Genomic DNA, 23169 nt, shown 5'->3' with positions numbered 1-23169 from the left:
CACTCTACGAAGAAAACGACACCAAAAAAACATAAAAAACTCATGTCGACCTTTTGAGCTGTCGACCTAGAACATGTCGACCTAAAGACCCTGTCGACCTAGACACCCTGTCGACATAGTTACTGTCGACCAATAGTGGTCGACCTAGACATTGTCGACCTAGTTACTGTCGACCTTCAATACCACACCCGGTGAGAGGACTGTGCCTGTTGTGTAGCTGGCCCACATCCTGAATTAGAATAGAGTCTCCCATTTCGGAATAAAGTGGGCAAAAAAAAAAAAAAAGCCCCTCTTATCCGCAGCATGATTGAGATGCTGCAGCACTTGAGGCCAGCGACCACCACTGTCGCCCCCATTTTGTGTACGTGAAGGGTCCGTTGTCATCGGACTGAGACTTCCTGAACCCAGCTGTCTGGATCCTGTGGTCAGTCTGCATAAGCTTCAGCTTACATAGACTTACCACGGTCTGCTACCATCACGAGTTGAGACCAATGGTTGCGATGGTGATCCAAAGCTGCATCCTCAGACACAGCCCTAAGGTCTCGCAGATGCATGCAGGAGGCATCAATCTTCTACAGACACCTCCTGCTTCATTTGCATTTCTGCTGCGGCCGGGTACACTGGGCTCCACAAGTCTGGACAATGGGGTGTAGAGTAGGATCTTGATCCGAGGCACCAACAGGCTCAAAGCTTTGACCTTCTTCCCAAGATGCATAGCGCCGCCTCCTATATCACCCCGCCTCCCAGCACAGGAGCTCAGTTTGTCAGTTGCTGCTGCAGTAAGCAGGCACTTAACAGAGGGGCTGCTCCAAGCAGCCCTGAGAAAAGCTTTTTATGAGGTAAAAAGTGAAGACTTCAAGGGCAGCAGCGGTGGTAAATGTCTTGTGACATTCACTGCTGCAGCTCCAGCTCTCCCCAGCGGTGCTGTACACTCCCGAGCCCTGGTTGCCGGGTACCTACAGCGGAGGCTCCGGTTTTCTTCACGTTGGACACACACGGCTGGGGCTCTCCAGGATCGCGTGGCCGCGCTTCGGGAGGTGGTAAGTGGGTCCCGCTCGCGGGACCCGGTCTTTATCGCGATCCAGTGCGGTCAGTGGGAGGCGGGACGCGCGCGCTGGCGGTGGACACTGTGGATACAGGCGATCCCACTACATCACCAGGGCATGGGCGCAGGTCAGGTTTTCTCTTAAAACCGATTTTAATATCGCCCACAGTACCCGGTGGTTTTGCCAACAAGGGGGATAAGGCGTAGACCTGAAGCCCCTCCCCCAGCCCCAGGGCGCCATTTCCAGCAAGTGTTCCCGCCCTGGAGCTGCATCTCTGTCTTTTCCTCACTACCTGTCAGTGTCTGCGGCGCCATTACTCCTCAGCTCACTGTTCCTGGGACTGCTTGGGCAAATCCTCCTATGTAAAGCCGCCTGGTTGTCAGCGCTGTGCCTTTACATGACACTTAAGTATTCTACATGTCTTTTTAGTCAGTGTTAGTAAGAAAGAGTGCATTTAGTCAGGGGTTTATAGTACAATTACCCTGTGATATACATCCAGTTTCTTACTGTGTAGTGTTATATCTATTGACTATATAGCAGTGTAAGCTAGTCCATTGCAGTATTATTGTCTGTAATAACCTCTGCATTGTACAAACTGTGACTATTTGTGTGTGCATTGATAGCTGAATGGTGTCCATCTCATGTCTTTCACTCAACTTGCTATCCCTATATTCTATAACCTGAGGGGGCTTGGTGTTATTTAATATAGGATTTTCACAAAGATATACTGTATTACGTATTTTTCTCTGTCATTTAGTTACCATATCTCTCCTTTATCTCTGCTGGTGTTGACTACACTGCGCAGGGGTTTGGGTTTAGGGATATAGTGCTGCTAATAATTGTACTGTGTTACCTCATACTGCAAGTTATATCATGTCTGCTTCTGAGGGTAACGGTTCTGGGGCGGAACACACTGCTTGTGCTGCTGAAGCCACAGGCACATATGGGGTGAATATAGCAGCTGTGGGCTCTGGTTCTGGGGGCTCCTTGCCCCCCAGTGGGACTGTGGCAACGGAGGCACATACTGACTCTCCGTGGGCCGCTTTTTCCACGCTTCTGCATACGCTAGTTCATAAACTAACACCCCCTATGGGACCCCCAATGCCGGTACAACCGTATGTGGTCCCTGCAGCTAACCCGCCGTGGGCGGACGATTTATCTGCTCAATTAAAGAAGTTGAACCAGTCCCTGACTACTAAAAAGTCTGACCAATGCTCGCCTAACTCCAAGAGGTCCTCTAAGCGAGCGCTCGTCTCCTCACAATCCACTGCTGTCAATGACATCTCGTCTGATGAAGACAGCACATACACTGTCCCCACAGGTTCTGACTCAGATACGGCTGATGGGGAGGGTAGTTCACATGTGGATATTCCTGATCTTTTGGAGGCTATTAAATTCATTCTGCAGATTACGGATGATCCCGAGCCATCCGTTCCTCCTAAGAAACCAGATAGGTTCAAGCGTCAGAAGGTGATTAAACAAGTTTTACCTCACTCTGACCACCTAGTGGATATACGTCAGGAACCCTGGCAAAGCCCGGGTACGAAGTTTGTGCCTCAAAAGTAGATGCTGGCTCGCTATCCCCTCGCGCCAGAGCTGTCTAAGAATTGGGAAACGCCTCCTCCAGTAGACTCACGTGGCTAGGATGGTGGTTTCCTCAGCTCTACCTGTCACTACCATCACGTCTCTAAAAGAGCCTACGGTTAAACGTGTCGAGGGTTGTCTAAAAGCGATTTACACCCTCACGGGTGCTGCACAAAGGCCCACTATTGCAGCGACATGGGCTGCAGAGGCTATTGAAGCATGGGCCTTGGAGTTAGAAGCTGAAATATCTTCTGACCATGCTAGACAATGCTTGTCATATATTGTCACAGCTTCTCGCTATATTAAAGAGGCGGCTTCTGATGCCGGTATCATAGCAGCCAAGGCCTCTACTACGTCAGTCCTGGCTCGCAGGATATTGTGGCTGAGATCCTGGTCTGTGGATCTGGACTCTAGAAAAACCCTGGAGGCACTCCCTTTCAAGGGAGATATTCTGTTTGGGGAGGACTTAAATAAGATAGTGGCTGACTTGGCTACTGCCAATACTGCCTGTCTGCCTAATACAGCTCCTTCTGTGTCGAAGGCCAAAGGCACGTCCTTTCGCCCCTTTCGTCCTTCAGGTAAAGCAAAAGGTCAGGTGTACCATAAGCAGGCCCGCACTTCCAAACCTGGTAAGCCGAAGCCCAAAAGAGCCTGGGCTGCCCGTCAGCCAGCAGCCAAGACCGATAAGCCTGCCGCATGATGGGGCGGGCCTCCCCCTGGGGGATCCCAGGGTGGGGGGCCGGCTTCTAGGGTATACCCAGGAATGGTTGAAGACCACTTCAGATGCCTGGTACGGGAAGTCGTCACTCGAGGTTACGCCATAGCCTTCAAAAACCGACCCCCTCATCGATTTTGCCAGACAGACGTCCTGTCGGACCAGACAAAGGCAAACACACTGCATTCGGTGGTACAGACTCTCCTGGATACAGGAGTCGTAGTACAGGTGCCTCTTGCTCAGAGGGGCCGGGGGTACTATTCTCCGCTGTTTCTAGTCCCGAAACCGAATGGGTCCTCCCGGCCCATTCTCAACCTCAAGGCACTGAACAAGTTTGCGAAGGTTTCCAAGTTCCGTATGGAAACCCTTCGCTCTATAGTTCTGGCCTTGGAACCTGGGGACTACATGGTCTCCCTGGACATACAGGATGCTTACCTGCATATTCCTATAGCAGTGTCACATCAACAATACCTGAGGTTCGCTGTTGGCAACCTCCATTACCAGTTTCGGGCGTTACCTTTTGGTTTAACAGCGGCTCCGCGAGTCTTCACCAAAGTTATGGCAGTGATGACGGTGGTACTCCGCCGTCAAGGGGGTCAGGATACTGTCGTATCTGGACGACTTGTTAATCCTGGCAAATTCTCCAGATCTTCTCCTGCGTCATCTGGATATGACGGTCTGGTTTCTACAAGCCCACGGGTGGCTCATCAACTGGAAGAAATCCTCCCTGGTCCCTGCTCAGAGCATGGTGCATCTGGGAGCGCTGTTGGACACTCACAACCAGAGGTTGTTCTTGTCTCAGGAGAAAGTCCTGAAACTTCAGGACAGGATTCGTTGCTTCCTTTCTCGTCCGCAAGTGTCGATACATTCGGCAATGCAGGTGCTGGGCCTCATGGTATCAGCATTCGACATGGTGGAGTATGCTCAATTCTATTCTCGCTCCCTCCAGAAGCTGATTCTAGCCAAGTGGGACGGCCTGCCTCACCGGATCAGGGCTCAAATGATCTCTCTGACTCCGGAGGTCCGTCTGTCGCTGCTCTGGTGGCTCCAGGACCGACAATTGTGCAGAGGCCGTCCCTTCTGGATATCCAACTGGGTCCTGTTGACGACAGATGCCAGTCTAAGAGGTTGGGGCGCGGTGCTGGAGCAGGGTCGGTGGACCAAGGAGGAATCTCTCTGTTATGAGCCACGGCTGTGGCTCATTCCTGTTTTGCATGTCAGTTAGGTATTTTATGTTATTCTTCTGTTCATGTTCCCCGTGGGTGTCATGGGGTGCTCGGAACTCACCCTTAAGGAGGGGATACTGTTATGAACCACAGGTAGTGGTTCATTCCTATTTTATGTTTATAAGTTGTTTCGCAGGCCAGGATTTCCCGTTGCTCTGTTTAAGAGTACTCTTGGTTGCTGCCGCTGGTGAGTCTGTGTAATTGCAGCTTGTTCCCATGTGTTCAGCCTCACCTGGCTGCTAATTGCATCTTGTCAGTTTGGAGTCATGCAACAGGGCAGCTGCATGAGATTATTAATTAGCCTTTCTGTTATATGCTGGCTCAGTGCTATTCACAGACGCTGGTGATATTTCTAGGTTTCCAGTCTGCTTGAGTTCTGAGCTTGGTTCCTGCTAGTTCCTGAGCTCCTGTGTAGCAGTGTCAGTCGAGCTGCTTCCTGTGTCGATTCCTGTGTCAGTCCCTGTGTCGATTCCTGTGTCTGATCCCGTGTCCTGCCGTGAGGCGTTCCTGTCCTGAGGTCCAGTGCCTTTGCCTGTGCCTGATTCTTGGTGTCCACCGGTCTGTCGTTTGGGATTCTGCCTGTCCTCCAGTTCTGAGAGTCTGTGTCAGCAACATTGGGAGTTCCTGTCCGTTTGCCAGTATTCGTACTGGTTCCATGAGTAGCGGCTCTGCCGCGTCCGTCGGCCTAGGCCGCTGTATTCCGTTATTATTTCTGTCACTGGTGTTTTGCAGAGGGTTCTGCTTATGCTGTCACCGCCGGGACACAAAAGTATTGTGTCGGCGTGTGGTCAGCATTTCCTTTGTTGTTCTTTTCCTTTGGCGGCAAGCCGCACATACATTTAGTTTTAGGCTAGTTAGTAGCCCCTGGCTTTGCTTGTTTCAGTTAGAGGGCCCCTTGTTATCACCCTGTCTCGGTACACTCTTTGTCTCTCATTAAGACCTGAGGGGGCATCGAAGTTGGGCAGACATAATCCGCCCTTCAAACGCGGCTGCCATGGGCTCAAGCAACCATAGTCTCACAAGAGTGTACTGACAGCACGGGCGAGACAACTGAGATAGGGCGCCAGGGGCTATTCCCTTTCCATTCCCCTTTCCCAGCATTACGTCCTGGTGCTCTGGACTCACTTCATAACATCTCCCTTGTTCTGAGCACCAGGAACCTAACACTCTCCTCTCGATCAATATTCTGGAATTGCGGGCGGTCTTCAATGCGTTGATTCTAGCCCAGCATTTGATTCACAACCGTCCTGTTCAAGTACAGTCGGACAACGCCACCACAGTGGCTTACATAAATCATCAAGGCGGCACTCGAAGCCGTTTGGCAATGAAGGAAGCCTCACGGATTCTACGTTGGGCAGAACGCCATCTACCGGCAATATTCATTCCGGGAGTCCTGAATTGGGAAGCGGACTTTCTCAGTCGTCAGGACATGCATGCCGGCGAGTGGGGCCTCCATCCAGAAGTGTTTCAACTCCTAGTGGAAAGGTGGGGTCTTCCAGATGTGGATCTGATGGCGTCTCGACACATCACAAGGTTCTGGTCTTCGGAGCAAGGACAAGGGATCCTCAAGCAGCATTCGTGGATGCGCTGGCAGTGCCGTGGACGTTTCGGCTGCCGTACGTGTTCCCTCCGGTGTCACTCCTGTCCAGGGTAATTCGGAAGTTAAGCAAGAAAAAGGAAATCTGCTTCTCATAGCTCCGGCGTGGCCCAGACGGCACTGATTCTCAGACCTGCAAGGCCTATCGTCAGAGCGTCCACTTCTACTTCCACAACGCCCAGACATCCTCGTTCAGGGCCGCTGTGTCTACCAGGACCTAACCCGGCTGTCTTTGACGGCGTGGCTCTTGAAGCTTCCGTTTTAAGAGCTAAGGGTTTTTCTGAAGAGGTCATTAAAACTATGTTGCGGGCCCGGAAACCGGCCTCTGCTCGGATTTACCATCGGGTCTGGCATTCCTACTTTGGTGCGCATCTAACCATTATGACGCTTCCAAGTTTAGTACAGCCAAACTTTTGGCTTTTCTACATCAGGGCCTAGATTTAGGCCTGCGTCTGGCCTCCCTCAAGGTTCATATTTCTGCCTTGTCGGTGTGGTTTCAGAGAAAAATTGCGACTTTACCTGATGTTCAAACTTTCACTCAGGGTATGTTGCGTATCCAACCTCCCTATGTCCCGCCTGTGGCTCCTTGGGACTTGTCGGTGGTTTTGGAGGCGTTACAAGAGTCTCCATTTGAACCTCTTGGTTCAGCTGACCTTAAGCGGCTTTCCCTTAAGGTGGTGCTTCTGTTGGTTATTGCCTCTGCTAGAAGAGTGTCGGATTTGGGTGCCTTGTCTTGTAGTTCCCCATATCTGATTTTTCACCGTGACCGGGCGGTTCTTAGAACTCGTCCCGGATATTTGCCTAAGGTGGTTTCTTCGTTCCACCTTAATCAGGAGATTGTGGTTCCAGCTTTTGCCTCTCCTGATTTGTCTCCCAAAGAGCGGTCTTTGGATGTGGTACGGGCTCTCCGTATCTATGTGAAGAGAACCGCTTCTGTTCGAAAGTCTGATTCTCTCTTTGTTTTGTTTGGCTTTCACAAACGTGGCTGGCCTGCTCACAAGCAGACCCTGGCCAGGTGGATCAGAATGGTGATTGCGCATGCTTATGTAAAGGCTGGTCTGTCAGCTCCTGCTCACATTACGGCCCATGCTACACGGTCTGTTGGACCTTCTTGGGCGGCCCAACGCGGTGCGTCCCTTGAACAATTGTGCAAGGCGGCTACGTGGTCCTCCGGGAACACGTTCATAAGGTTCTATGCCTTCGATACTGCCGCTTCCCAGGATGTTTCCTTTGGACGCCAGGTTCTTGTGCCCGCTACAGTGCGTCCCCTCCCATAAGGAACTGCTTTAGGACATCCCCATTGTCCAGACTTGTGGAGCCCAGTGTACCCCGCAGCAGAAAACGAGTTTTATGGTAAGAACTTACCCTTGTTAAAACTCTTTCTGCGAGGTACACTGGGCTCCACAAGGCGCCCACCCTGACGCACTTAGCTTCTTTGGGCTGATATGGCATTAGCCGCTGACACTTCTCTTGTCGTGAGAGTGTGGTGTATGTGGCTAATAACCGTTGTCATCTCTCTTCCTGCTACTGCATTGGGCTGGTTAACTAAACTGAGCTCCTGTGCTGGGAGGCGGCGCTATGCATCTTGGGAAGAAGGTCAAAGCTTTGAGCCTGTTGGTGCCTCGGATCAAAATCCTACTCTACACCCCATTGTCCAGACTTGTGGAGCCCAGTGAACCTCGCAGAAAGAGTTTTAACAAGGGTAAGTTCTTACCATAAAACTTGTTTTTATTTGTATAGAATTGTTTCCCTTTACAATTCCATACAAATCGGAATCAGGCCCACACTATGAATTGCATCATCTTGGCCCCACCCCCAGATTTGCAAAGCCAAGAATCCCAGCAAAATATCATGGGGGGCGGGGCCTCGATGGTACAAATTGTGATGCTTCGCTCTCGTTCCACGCACCTACCTGCACTTCTCAGATCTCCCAGACTGAGACTTGCCAAAGTCAGCAATTATGGCCTGGTGTAATTCTGTAATAGATGCGATAGGGATGTGCCTGGTGTAATTATCATATAGAGGAGTCAGAAGCAACAGAAGTGTGTATAGTGTAATTCTATAATAGAGGTAGCAGGGAGAGATGACAGGAATGTGTCTGCTGTAATTTTGTAATAGGTGTCTGATGTAATTCAGTGTTAGAGGTGACAGGTTTGTGCCCGGGGTAATTCTCTTTTAGAGGTTACAGGGATGTGGCTGGTGTAATTCTCTAACAGAAGTGACAGAATAGCCCCCCTTTCCCCTCCACACACACACACACACACACACACACACACACACACACACACACACACACACTAACACTAGGTGTTTCCCAAGGTTCTGTTCTTGGTCCTCTCCTTTTCTCTCTCTCTATACGTCCTCTTTGGTGACTTCATTAGTTCTTTTGACTTACAATATCATCTCTATGCTGATTATACTCAAATCTACCTTTCCTCCTCGGACCTCTTCCCTGCTCTACTCACTCGTATCTCAGAATTATCTCTCTGCTTCTCTGTTCTTGGATGTCCCAGCGCTTTCTTAAACTTAACATGTCTTAAGACTTAGCTGATCATCTTTCCACCCTCCCGCACAACCTCACCTCCCACAATTTCCTTATCTATTGATGGCACGACTATCTCCCCTAGCCCCCAAGTACGCTGTCTTGGATTAATCCTTGACTCCTCCCTCTCCTTCAAACCACACATTCAGCACCTTTCACAAACCTGCCATTTTCATCTCAAAAATATTTCCAGGATCAGACCCTTTCTCACCCAGGATGCCACTAAGACCCTTATTTACTCACTGGTCTTATTCAGACTAGAATACTGTAATCTATTCACTGTCATCCCTGACAAATGCCTCTCTCCACTCCACTCTATCCTCTGCTACAGCCCGGCTCATCTTCCTCACCAAACGCACTATGTCCTTCACTGGCTTCTCTTCCTTTTCAGAATCCAACTCAAGCTACCCACACTCACTTACAAAGCCCACACCAACTCCTCTTATTTACATCTCTTGTATCTCTTTACGCTTCCACCCTTCCTCTTCGCTCTGCTAATGCACGCTGCCTCTCCTGCCTACTGATTACTCCACACACACACACACACACACACACACACACACACACACACACACACACACACACACACACACACACACTCCTACCTCCAAGATTTTTCATGTGCTGCTCACTTTCTGTGGAATTTTCTACCTCTCCCGCACAGACTCTCCACCTCCCTACAAAACTTCAAACGGGCTCTCAAGACCCTTTTCTTCACCAAACCCATCCAAAAGTTATCTTAACCCTCTGTTCCATGCATCACTGTCTACCCCATCTGTGTCACCTCTGTCTGTCTGCCCTTCCCCTTTAGAATGTAAGCTCTCACAAGTAGGGCCCTCTTCTCTCATGTGATTATCCTTTTCTTACTTTAATAATCATCTTCAACTGCACCAAATCCCACGGTTTTCTGCCACCTTGATACTTTTTCAGTGTCATCTGCTGATGTAGCTATATTTCTTTACCCTGTACTTGTCCTATTTCTCTGGCTGGGTCCACAGGATTATCCACAGGATAACATTGGGATATTGTCGAGCGACAGCGAAAATGGCACCAACACGGTCACAAGCTTTCTGGCCTCCCAGGATGCATTGGGGCCTCCACTATATAGTCCCGCCCACCGACTCAGTCAGATCAGTTTTTTGCTTGGTGCGGCAGGAAGCCGCATGGTCCCAGGGCTGCTTTGAAAGCAGCCATAAGTTTTCATTAATTTGTTTTTATAGACTTACTGTTTTGGTTTTTTGAGCGACTTCTCTTAACAGCGTCTTAAACGCATATTAGAAAGAGTCGCCCCAACAACTCCCCACCGGGTCGCAACAACGCTTACCTTCGGGTATCAGTGCTGTCTCGACGGGCGTCTGTGTCGGATGTTCTAGCAGGTCCAGCAGATGTAACCAGGCTGTGGCCGGAGCATGGGGAGACGGTGAGTCTATGGACTTCCTCTTACTAGAGGGGTCAGGACACAGCTACACTGATTTGGTGGAGACTACAAACAGTGTGTTGATGCGCCGAACATCCCGGTGTGACAGCGCTACGCTCTGGGGATCATAGGCGCCAGGACTAGGTGAGGCCGCGATCCTGGGAGTTTAAGTCAACAGGGGGTTTCAGACGCTCTCCTGGCCGTCCCTCCTCCGAGTTCATGGCCAGTTCCCGTGTGTCTCTCGTTTCATGAACTGAATGACCTCACTTCCGGCTCAGACGCTACCGCGAGGGTACTCAGTCGCAGCTTAGACGCTGCGGTTGTGTACACTGGAGATAAAGCCCGCCAGACCGAGTCGTATGCCTTAGGTCTGCATACACGTGGAAACCGCTCAGCGTCCGTGTCCGTTATCAGTTATCAAGAGCGGCAGTGTACATCAGTAGCGTCTGAATCCACTCAGCGTCTTACGAGCGTCTTTGCTTGGATATGGAAGTGTGGTGAGTCTCCCTGTATCCCGCTCTCCGGAGGCAGGGTATACAGTACTAAAAATTCCTTCTACTTCTTAGTATGCATTGTTCATTTTTAGTACCTATTGCATATGAGACCTGTATATTACTGTGTTTTCTGCATGTTATGTTGAAAAAAGAACCAGTTAAACAGAAGTACAATTTTCCTACTTATGTATAAGTTATTATGGAGGTTGTATTCTCATATGACAATGTCTAATGCTTTAACATGTGACTGACTGCTAGTATGCGTGCTGACTTTTCTGTGTAATGTCAGTCCTGTTCTGACCCTCAAATCAGGTGCACTGTGGTCAGATTGATTTCACCCCTATATACTGATTATAGGGTGTTTTTCAGTCACAAAATTGTGTAGTCAATATCAGATAAAATGTCTGTGAGCGGCAAAAGTGATGAGGAGAATTTGTCAAGCACTCCCATAGCCCTAACATGCTTATCTTGTAAGTCAGGGGTAATTGATATAAATCAATTGGTCACTTATGAGGGTTTGTGTGCAAACTGTTTCGCTTTTCAGCGAAGTAAAAACAGGAGTTAGTTCAACCTCCAGTAGAGCCACCATGGAATATGTTCGCAAAGACTCTGTCTTCAATAGTGGACAGGTTAGCTCCGGTAGCACCACCTCAAGGGTTAGGTTACACTATGAACCCATACATGCAGCTCCCTTCCTATGGTTTGGTTCCAGTAGCTTCTACAAGCAACCAAGGGGCAGGTAAGACTAAGACAGATACGTCTGTATGGCAGACTACACAAGATGATACATCGGATGATGATGCGGAAACAATAGATGCAACTCCGTATGATGATCAGTCGCAGAGCTTTAGTTCAGAAGATGTAGCTGAACTTATTAATGCAGTGAAGGCTGTGCTTTCTCTGGAAGAGCCAGCCAAGACAGCGTTAAAAGCAAAAGCACCTGTATTCAAACGAACAAAATCAGTGAAAGCTGAATTTCCAGCGTCAGATGAGTTGACGGAAATGATGGATTGGGCAGCGCCCAGTAAAAAGTATAAGATTCCTAAGAGATGGGATTCTTATTATCCATTTCCTGCTGTGGATTGTTCGAAGAGAGAAGTTCCTCCAAAAGTAGATGCACATGTTCTGCGACTCGTGCATAAATCTGCTTTACCACTGTCATCTACCTCATTGAATGATGTCACAGACAGAAGGGTAAAGAGCCTATTGAAAAATATTTTTTCTCTTGTAGGAGCAGTGGTAAGACCTGCTATGGCTTCGGCCTGGGTAGCAAAGGCAATGGGCGAATGGATAGAAGAACTAGAGAATGACATCCCCTCTCCTACTAGGGAGCAAGAGGATCGTCTTTGCCGTTTAAGACAATCTGCCCAGTATTTAGAAGAAGCAGCAATTGATGTAGGCACTGTTGCTTCTAAAGCTTCAGCCTTGACAGTAGTCGCTCGCAGAGCAGTTTGGCTACGGACCTGGAAGGCGGATGCGGAGTCCAAGAAAGAATTGGAAGCATTGCCTTTCGTGGGTAATATATTATTTGGAAAACCTTTATCGGATATCCTAGAATCAGAGGCTGAATCGAAAAAGGTCAGATTTCCGGCTACCTATAACCCTACGTCCAAGGGTTTAAAATTTCGCTCATTTCGCTGGCAAAGTAAAGCGAAAGCTAAAGAGGAGCCTAAACAACCCCAGTTTAAATCCAGGGGTAGGAAGCAGTGGGCTAGCAAAAAGCCAGCTTCCAAACCTGAACAGAAACCCTCAGCCTGAAGAGACGGGCCTCCACCTGGAGGATTCCAGGGTTGGGGGCCGACTCCTGCAATTTGCACACATATGGCAACAGTCAACAGCAGATGCCTGGGTGCAGAAGGTAGTATCTCAGGGGGATGGGTTCCCATTCAGGAGGCAGCCTCCTCAAAGATTTTTTTGCACCAGCCGTCTCGTATAGAGTCGAAGGCCAATGCCCTGCAAGAAGCAGTCCAAAAATTACTGCAGTCAGGTGTGATTGTCTTAGTACCTCCATCACAAAAGGGACAGGGATATTACTCCAATCTATTTCTAATCCAGAAACCCAATGGGTCATATCGACCAATTCTAAATCTGAAGATGTTGAACAACTACATATGGATCCCGAAGTTCCACATGGAGATGTTACGCTCCATAATGTTGGCTATGGAACCGGGAGACTATATGGTATCTCTGGATGTACGGGATGCTTACCTACATGTGCCTATAGCACTATCACATCAGTGTTACCTCAGGTTTGCCATCCTCAAGGAACACTTCCAGTTCCAAGCTCTGCCCTTCGGGCTAGCTACAGCACCCAGGGTGTTTACCAAGATCATGGTGGTTATGGCAGCTTGTCTGCGCAAACAAGGGATAAGAATATTCCCATACCTAGACGACCTATTAATCTTAGCACAGTCGCAAGATTTACTGTTGAGCCATCGCCAACAGACGATAGTTTGTTTACAGAGACACGGGTGGCTCAGAAATTGGGAGAAGTCGTCCCTGAATCCGTCACAGCGGATGGTTCATTTGGGAGCCATATTGGATTCAGACCTACAGAGAGTTCTCTTACCAGAGAAGAAAATAGTCAAGGTGTAGGTCATGGCTCAGGAAGCGTTGCAAGCCCAGACAATGTCAGTCCATGCAGCAATGCGACTGTTGGGTCTGATGGTATCAACCTTCGACATGGTGGAATATGCGCAATTCCACTCCAGACCGTTGCAGCATCTCATTTTGACCAAATGGAACGGAAATCATCAAACGATAAAGAAGCAGATGATAAAGATTCCAGTAAATGTAAAAAGGTCTCTAGCATGGTGGCTACAGACAGACCATTTAAACAAGGGGAGACCCTTTTGGATAAAAGAGTGGCAAGTCCTGACAACAGATGCCAGCCTGCAAGGCTGGGGGCGGTACTCGGAAGCCTATGGTTCCAGGGAAAATGGACCGCAAGGGAAAGTCGCCTGCCGATAAATCTGTTAGAAATAAGAGCCATTACTTGGCTCTGTTTCAGGCAAAGGACAATCTACAAGGAAGACCAGTCCAGATCCGCTCAGACAATGCGACGGCAGTAGCATACCTCAATCATCAAGGAGGAACTCACAGCAAGAGTCTGATGGATGAAGTAACCCCCATTCTAAAATGGGCAGAACTCCATCTCCCAGCATAGTCAGCAGTATTTGTCCCGGGTGTACTAAATTGGGAAGCAGATTTTCTCAGTCGGCACACCATTCAGGAAACCGAATGGGCACTACACCCAGAAGTGTTTCAGACACTGGTGAACAGATGGGGTCTACCGGAGATAGACCTTATGGCGTCTCGTCTAAACAACAAAGTTCCGAGGTACGGATCAAGAACAAGGGACCCAGGAGCGGTCCTGGTAGACGCACTGTCAGTAGAATGGAGGTTTCAGCTGGCATATCTGTTCCCTCCAATATCTCTGTTACCCAGAGTAGTGAGAAAGATAAAACAGGCAAAATGAGCAATCATTCTAATAGCTCCAGCTTGGCCAAGAAGGCATTGGTATACAGATCTGTTGAGAATGTCCGTGGAAGCACCGATACTGCTCCCTCAACGTCCGGATCTGTTAATGCAGGGTCCTTGTTGTCACAGTCATCTGGATCGCCTGTCTTTGACGGCGTGGCTGTTGAAACCTCTATCTTAGAGGCTAAAGGATTTTCAAAGCAAGTTATCCAAACCATGCTTAGAGCAAGAAAGCCTTCTAAGGCCCGTGTATATCATAGAATATGGCAAGCCTATATTCATTGGTGTTCTGGAAAAAATTACAATCCGAGATCTTTTTAAAGTAGCTAGAATTTTGGATTTCCTGCAGGCAGGATTGGATAAAGGGTTGAAGGTTGCTTCCTTGAGGGTGCAAGTCTCAGCGTTGACTGTATGGTTTCAGCAGAAGATTGCTGACCTACAGGATGTACGTACGTTTTTCCAAGGAGTAGTACATATTCAGCCTCCATTTGTTCCTCCTGCAACTCCCTGGGATTTGAATTTAGTTCTTAAATTTCTCCAGGGTCCTTTGTTTGAACCACTTGAGAGAACAGATCTTAAGTGGTTAACGGTTAAAGTTCTTTTTTTACTGACAATGGTGTCAGCCAGAAGAGTGTCAGATTTAGGAGCATTATCATGTAAGTCTCCTTTCCTAAGCTTTTTTCCAGACAGAGCAGTTCTCAGAACGAGATCTAGTTATCTTCCAAAGGTGGCATCAAAATTTCACCTGAATGAAGAGATTGTAGTCCAAGCTTTTCAGGTATCGGGACTATCTGCGGGAGAAGCGTCGCTGGACGTGGTCCGGGCTTTAAAAATCTACATAGATCATACTAGTGCCATCAGGAAAACAGATTCCCTCTTCATCCTCTACGGATTCCATAGAAGAGGATGGCCTGCTAGTAAACAGACGCTGGCGAGATGGCTCCGAATGGTAATATCTGAAGCTTATTCTCATGCAGATCTCCCTATTCCGGCTAATGTCTCTGCACACTCTACACGTAAGGTAGGTCCTTCTTGGGCAGCACAACAGGGTGCTTCAGCAGAACAGATATATGTAGGGCAGCCACATGGTCTTCCGTAAACACATTCATCAGACATTATGCCTTGGATACTTTTGCCTCTCATGACGCAGACTTCGGGCGAAAGGTCCTCCTGTGCAATCAGGTGGGGACCACCACTAAAATGGCTTTGGGAATCCCAATGTTATCCTGTGGATAATCCTGTGGATCCAGCCAGAGAAATGAACCTTATGGTAAGAACTTACCGTTGATAACGTGATTTCTCTTATGTCCACAGGTATCCCACCCTGACGCATCTGATTTGAGGATCTAGACAATCACTAAAACCTCTTCCTTCTTGTATGGAAGGGTGTGCATGTGTGTTCTTATCGCCTGTACAGGTCTCTACCTAATGTTCCTGCCTAAAACCGCTGTGGAAAGAACTGATCTGACTGAGTCAGTGGGCGGGACTATATAGTGGAGGCCCCAATGCATCCTGGGAGGCCAGAAAGCTCGTGACCGTGTTGGTGCCATTTTCGCTGTCGCTCAACAATATCCCAATGTTATCCTGTGGATACCTGTGGACATAAGAGAAATCACGTTATCAACGGTGAGTTCTTACCATAACGTTCATATCGTCTTCAACTGTAAGTTGCTATTTTCCTGTTTGGATTATTTGTTTATGTATTCTGTAATTGAGGGCTGCGGAACCCTTGTGGCGCCATATAAATAAAGGATAACAATTCTATAATAGAGGTGATAGGAATGTAACTAGTGTAATTCAGTTATATAAGTAACAGGAATGTGTCTGCTGTAATTCTGCTTTAGAGGTAGCAGGGATGTGTCAGATGTGTCTGCTGTAATGCTGTATTCAAAGTGACACAGATTCATTTGGTGTAATTCTGCATTAGCAGTAGCAGGTATTCGCCCTGTGTAATTCTGTATCACATGTGACAGGGCTGTGTCTGGTGTAATTCTATATTAAAGTTGACAGGAATGTGCCAGGTGTAATTCATTAATATAGGTAAAATGTATAGTATGTGTCTGCTGTAATTCTGTTAACCCTCCATCAGGCGCACCTCTGGGACTCCCAGGTTCAGGCGCAGTGTGCCTGACAGGCGCCTGTTTGAAAATCGTCATTAGCACCTAATTAACTCAATTCTAACACTCTTAAAGTGATCAGTGACTTTCATTAGGACGTACAAAGAGAGAAATCGTAGGTTTTACAGGCCATTTCAGCAGAAAATCTGAAGCAGAAAAGAGAAAACACGAACATGAGTATAAGTATGGGCGCAATGTGCCTGAGAGGCCAACCTGGACAAACCTACATATTTCCACAAAATATCCACAACCTTTGTCATTTGCATTCATAAAATGAGCAAAATAAACAATTAATAGATGAAAATAAAAGGAAAAACGAACCTTCAAAAGTCAGAGGATTTTTGGCGCAGTGTGCCTGAGAGGCCAGGAGCGTCACTAGTGTACTCCACGCAGGCGGCGGGAAAACTGACTAGGGGGTTTTTCGAACAGCACCTAGAGATAGGAAGGTACTAGGAGCGACAGGCCCCCGCACCCCCTCAGGGCGGAGAGGGGAGCGAGAACAGCTTTGCGGCACCTATCAGGCCAGCTGCGCCTGACTGAGGGTTAATAGAATTAACAGGAATGTGTCTGGTGTAATTCTGTGTTACAGGTGACACAGCTGTGTTTAGTGTAATTCTGTAATAGAAGTGGCAGTAATATGTCTTGTGTCAATCTGTAATAGAATTAACAGGTATATGTCTGGTGTAATTCTGTAATAAAGATGACAGGAATGTGCCCAGTATAAATTTGGAATAGAGGTGATGTAAATATGCCAGGTATAATTCTGTAATAGGAGTGAAAGGGAATGTCTGTGTAACTCTGTATTAGAGGTAACAGAGATGTGTTGGATAGGAGTCTGGTAAATTCTGCATGACAGTTGACAGGTGTTTAGTGTAATTCTGCATTAGAAGTGACACACTTGTGTCTGCTGCAATTCTGTATTAGAGGTTATAGAGATGTGTCTGGTGTAAATTTCTGATAGAAGGTGACAGGTATATGCATGGTGTAATTCTGTAACAGAAGTGGAAGGAATGTGCACGGTCTAATTTTGTATTAGAGATGAAAGGGAAGGTCTGTATAATTCTGTATTAGAGGTAACAGATGTTTATTCTATAATGCATTAGAGGTAACAAGGCTGTGTATGTATAGCTTGTTAGACAGAAGGAGACTAAGAAGGTAAACAGATGTGCAAAGGCACAAGCTGAGGAGAAAATGGTCCAGTCAGTGGGTAAATGAGGCAAAACTTTGTTTTTTTTTTTTTTTTTAGGTTTATAAGCAAAAGGAGAAAAACAAAAGGCAGAACAATACAACTAAAAACAGAGACTGTGAGTCTTGTTGAGGGAGACAATGTAATAGCGGATCATCTAAATAATTATTTTTGCTTAGTATTCACTACTGAAAGAGAGGGGAAGGGGCCACAGTTAAGTTGCAGGGATATTCAGAGAAAAATGAAACCAGTATATTTACAGAGGAGAAGGTCCTAACAGAACTCTCAAAGCTGAAAGTGTAATCAATGTGCCTGATGGGATAATACTAAAAGAGCTTTAAAGGGGTGCTGGTAGCACCATTAACAGAATTATTCAACCAGTCACTAGCTACAGGAGTAATTCCAGAGGACTGGAAAAGAGTGAACGTAGTCCCACTGCAAAAAAGTCGAAGCAAGGAAGAGACCAGCAACTACCGACCAGTGAGTCTTACATCAGTAGAAGGGAAATTGATGGAAATACTCTTTAAAGAAAGAGTTGTAGATTATCTCAAATGCAGCAATTACAGGATCCCAAAACAGCATGGATTCACTGGGGGGAGATCATGTCAAACAAACCTTATTGACTTTTTTGACTGTGTGACTAAAGTAAAAGATAAAGGAAGAACCGTAGATATAGCTAATCTAGACTTTAGTAAGGCTTTTGATACTGTCCAACATCGCAGACTGCTAAATAAACTCAAAAGCTTGGGATTTGATACTAAGATGGTTGTGGTTACAGGATAGAAAACAGAGTTGTATTAAATGGACTGCATTCACGGGAGGGAAATATTACCAGTGGAGTACCCCAGGGATCTGTACTCCAACCAGTGCTTTTTAATATCTTTATTGGTGACATTGCAAATGGCATTAAAGGGAAAGTATGCCTTTTTGCAGATGACACAAAGGTATGCAACAGGGTAGACACACCAGGAGGAGTAAAACAAATAATTGAGGTTCTAGGTAGACTAGAGGAACGGTCAAAAGCGTGGCAAATACAGTTTAATGCCAAAAAAAATGCAAAATCATGCACTTGGGTTTCAAAAATCCGAAAAGCTAAATATAGTATTAATGGCACTATGCTGGAAACTACTGAGGAGGAAAGGGCTCTAGGAGTCACTATTTCAGGCGATTTAAAAGCAGGTAAGCAATGTAACAAAGCAATGAGGAAGGCTAGTCAGATGCTTGGTTGCATAGGGAGATGAATCAGCAGCAGAAAGAAAGAAGTAATAATGCCACTGTATAGGTCATTGGTACGGCCTCATCTAGAATACTGTGTTCAATTCTGGAGGCCATATCTTCAGAAGGATATTAATACATTAGAGACTGTACAAAGAAGGGCGACTAAAATGGTGCATGGCCTACATCACAAAACAAACCCAGAAAGACTAAAAAATCTCTATGTATAGTATGAAGCAGAGAAGGGAAAGGGGGGACATGATAGAAACTTTCAAATATATCAAGGGTTTTAACAAAGTCCAGGTGGGATACATTCTTTAAATAAAGAGAGCATGCATGGGATAGACATAAGGATATCCTTACAAAGAAATAAGGATCAAATAAGGTTTGAGGTAAAAATCAGGTAAAAATGGGGCAGACTAGATGGGCCAAGTGGTTCTTATCTGCCGTCGCATTCTATGTTTCTATGTATTTTGTATTCGAGGAGACAGGGTTCTGGTAAATTCTGTATTACAGTTGAAGAGTTTAGTGTCATTCTGTTTTAAAGGTGACAGATATGTGTTTAGTGCAGTTCTGTATTAGAGGCTATAGGGATGTGACTGGTATAATTCTGTATTATAAGAGACAGTGTGGTATCTAATGCAGTGTTTCCCAAACTCAATCTTCAAGGCACGATACACTCCAGGTTTTAATGATATCCACGTGTAAGAACAGTTGGATAAATCAAAATAATAAAGGTACTAATTAAGTCACATATGCTCAAGCATGGATATCTTGGACTGTTTAGAGCACTGAGGAACAAGTTTGGAAAATATTAGTTAGTGTATTTCTTAACAGATGTTATATAGATGCATGTAGTGCAATTCAGTAGTGGTGATACTTTGTGTTGTACAGTAGGTCAGTGGTTCCCAAACGCAGTCCTCACGGCTTATCCAACTTAGATATTCCCCGATTTTATTGGGGTTTATTCCGCAAAAGACTTGGTAGGTAATGGAATGGATTGATGCTAAGACCAACTATTACAAGAGGTAACAGAGCAGAGTCTTATACATGTAACTCGGGGTTGGCAGTGCTCCCTAGGAATTTGCGGTAATACTAGATAAATCAAAACAGGCAGGGCCGGTGCAAGGTTTATTGGCACCCTAGGCAAGACTTCAGACTACTCCCCCCCCCAACCTCCACCCCACCGTCCTTTTCTCCTCTTTTATTTATTATTTTCTGTTCGGCATTGAAGCATACATCAGCAGATCCCTCTGTTGTGCAAATGTATAAAAATATCTACACACTGGTGGTGCCTAACCCTAACCCTCCCTTCCCCACTGCCTAACCCTACCCCTCCCTTCCCCGCTGTCTAACCCTAACCCTCCTTTCCCCACTGCCTAACCCTAACCCTCCCCCACCGGTCCATAACCCTAACCTTCCCTGTGCTTTCCCCTAACCCTAAAACCCATTCTTCACCCTAAACCTAACCTCCTAAACCTAAACCTAACGCCAGTGCCTCCCGCTATCAGGACGTTCAGGATGCTGGCTGTCAGTTGTCAGTATTGTGACGCTGGCATCCCATTCGGCATCGGTATGTTCACGCCGGGATGGTGTCCTTGTTCGGGATGCTGGCGTCGGTATAGCGACCGTCGGTATCCCGTCCATTGGTTAGGTTACTGTTTCCCGCTGTCACCCATACACAGCTGTCACCCACTGTCACACACACTCGCACACAGCAGTCAACCACTATCACCCATACACAGCAGTCACCCACTGTCACAAACACTCACCCACTGTCACGCATACACTGCAGTCACCCACTGTCACCCATACACAACAGTCACCCACTGTCACCCATACACAGCAGTCACCCACTGTCACCCATACACAGCAGTCACCCACTGTCACCCATACACTGCAGTCACCCATACACTGCAGTCACCCACTGTCACCCATACACTGCAGTCACCCACTGTCACCCATACACAGCAGTCACCCACTGTCACCCATACACAGCAGTCACCCACTGTCACCCATACACTGCAGTCACCCATACACAGCAGTCACCCACTGTCACCCATACACTGCAGTCACCCATTGTCACCCATACACTGCAGTCACCCATACACAGCAGTCACCCATACACAGCAGTCACCCACTGTCACCCATACACTGCAGTCACCCACTGTCACCCATACACAGCAGTCACCCACTGTCACCCATACACTGCAGTCACCCATACACTGCAGTCCCCATACACAGCAGTCACCCACTGTCACCCATACACTGCAGTCACCCATACACTGCAGTCACCAACTGTCACCCGTACACTGCAGTCACCCAATGTCACCCATACACAGCAGTCACCCACTGTCACCCATACACTGCAGTCACCCACTGTCACCCATACGCAGCAGTCACCCACTGTCACCCATATGCAGCAGTCACCCACTGTCACCCATACACTGAAGTCACCCAATGTCACCCACACACAGCAGTCACCCACTGTCTCTCATACACTGCAGTCACCCACTGTCGCCCATACACTGCAGTCACCCATACACAGCAGTCACCCACTGTCACCCATACACTGCAGTCACCTACTGTCACCCATACACTGCAGTCACCCATACACAGCAGTCACCCACTGTCACCCATACACTGCAGTCACCCAATGTCACCCATACACTGCAGTCACCCATACACAGCAGTCACCCACTGTCACCCATACACTGCAGTCACCCACTGTCACCCATACACTGCAGTCACCCAATGTCACCCATACACTGCAGTCACCCATACACAGCAGTCACCGACTGTCACCCATACACTGCAGTCACCCAATGTCACCCATACACTGCAGTCACCCAATGTCACCCATACACTGCAGTCACCCAATGTCACCCATACACAGCAGTCACCCACTGTCACCCATACACAGCTGTCACAAACACTCACCCACTGTCACGCATGCACTGCAGTCACCCAATGTCACCCATACACAGCAGTCACCCACTGTCACCCATACATTGCAGTCACCCACTGTCACCCATACGTAGCAGTCACCCACTGTCACCCATACGTAGCAGTCACCCACTGTCACCCATACGCAGCAGTCACCCACTGTCACCCATACACTGAAGTCACCCAATGTCACCCACACACAGCAGTCACCCACTGTCACTCATACACTGCAGTCACCCACTGTCGCCCATACACTGCAGTCACCCATACACAGCAGTCACCCATACACTGCAGTCACCCACTGTCACCCATACACTGCAGTCACCCATACACTGCAGTCACCCACTGTCACCCATACACTGCAGTCACCCAATGTCACCCATACACAGCAGTCACCCACTGTCACCCATACACTGCAGTCACCCTATGTCACCCATACACAGCAGTCACCCACTGTCACCCATACACAGCAGTCACCCACTGTCACCCATACACTGCAGTCACCCACTGTCACCCATACACAGCTGTCACACACAGCTGTCAACCATACACATTTGTCACCCACTGTCACCCATACACAGTTGTCACCCACTGTCACTCAATCTCTCACACACACACAAACAGTGCACCCAGTAGTGCTCACCTAGCGCCACCTCACACTATGCAGCGGGCTGTGATGAGCATGGGCAGCAGATGTCATCTGCAGGGGTTATGTGCCCAGCTCTAGATCACTTGTGGTACAGTAGCTGCGGCTGGTGTGACGGCTGCTCAGTGGCTAGGAGAAGCTCTGCTCCACCCGTCAAGATCAGCCACTGCAGCAACAGCCGGAGGAGGGACAGGGAACTGCCGGCAGGGAGTGCACAGGGAGGATCTACCGCGTCCCAATGCTAATGTGTTCTAACTAAGAAGCGGGAAGTGTCTGACTCTCCTCAGCAGGCCAGGGGGCGGGCGCCACACAGGAACAATTCATTGAAGCGCACGGCATGTCAGCACTGGGGGCGGGACTCGAAGAGACCAATAGACTGCAGGTGGTGAGGTTAGTGATGGACGGACCCTCGCCGCGGCCGCCCCCAGGCTAGCAACAATTATTCTTTACAAAAAATGGATTTAACTGGAGCATGCCGCCCTCTAGTGGCCGGCCCCCATAGGCAGCTGCCTAAAGCTGCCTAATGGTGGCGCCGGCCCTGAAAACAGGGTACCATCCCAAGAAGAGGATGGGAGAGATACCAGAAGAAAATACTCCTTTTTGAAGGCACACTTTGTACAATATGTATAGAAAATGTTAAAATATAATTTTTATTCAAACTTAGGTAATACAGGTTGAGTATCCCTTATCCAAATTTCTAAATCTCAAATTTCTGGGTCACCTATTGAGATAATGACATCAATATTATATATTTCTCTTACGTCCTAGAGGATGCTGGGGACTCCGTAAGGACCATGGGGAGTAGACTGGCTCCACAGGAGACATGGGCACTAAAAAGAACTTTAGGTATGGTTGTGCACTGGCTCCTCCCTCTATGCCCCTCCTCCAGACCTCAGTTTAATACTGTGCCCAGAGGAGACTGGGTGCACTACAGGGAGCTCTCCTGAGCTTCCTGAAA

At 47.8% G+C, this 23169-nt stretch overlaps 1 protein-coding gene across 4 annotated transcripts in view; it reads left to right on the top strand.

The window, feature by feature from the left end:
- Positions 1 to 23169, top strand: part of NTN1 (netrin 1) — a 475394-nt gene that overhangs the window by 261347 nt on the left and 190878 nt on the right. The window contains exon 1 of one of the 4 annotated variants that reach the window (XM_063961053.1): positions 17465 to 17522. The exons of the other annotated variants lie outside the window; for them this stretch is intronic. The gene's annotated coding sequence lies outside the window, so the exon portion shown is untranslated. Of the gene's footprint in view, positions 1 to 17464; positions 17523 to 23169 lie in introns of those variants that run through there. 4 annotated transcript variants of the gene reach the window in all.

Source organism: Pseudophryne corroboree, chromosome 3 (assembly GCF_028390025.1).
Source record: "Pseudophryne corroboree isolate aPseCor3 chromosome 3, aPseCor3.hap2, whole genome shotgun sequence".
NCBI classification, from domain to species: domain Eukaryota; kingdom Metazoa; phylum Chordata; class Amphibia; order Anura; family Myobatrachidae; genus Pseudophryne; species Pseudophryne corroboree.
This window is presented reverse-complemented; position numbering and strand designations above follow the sequence as displayed.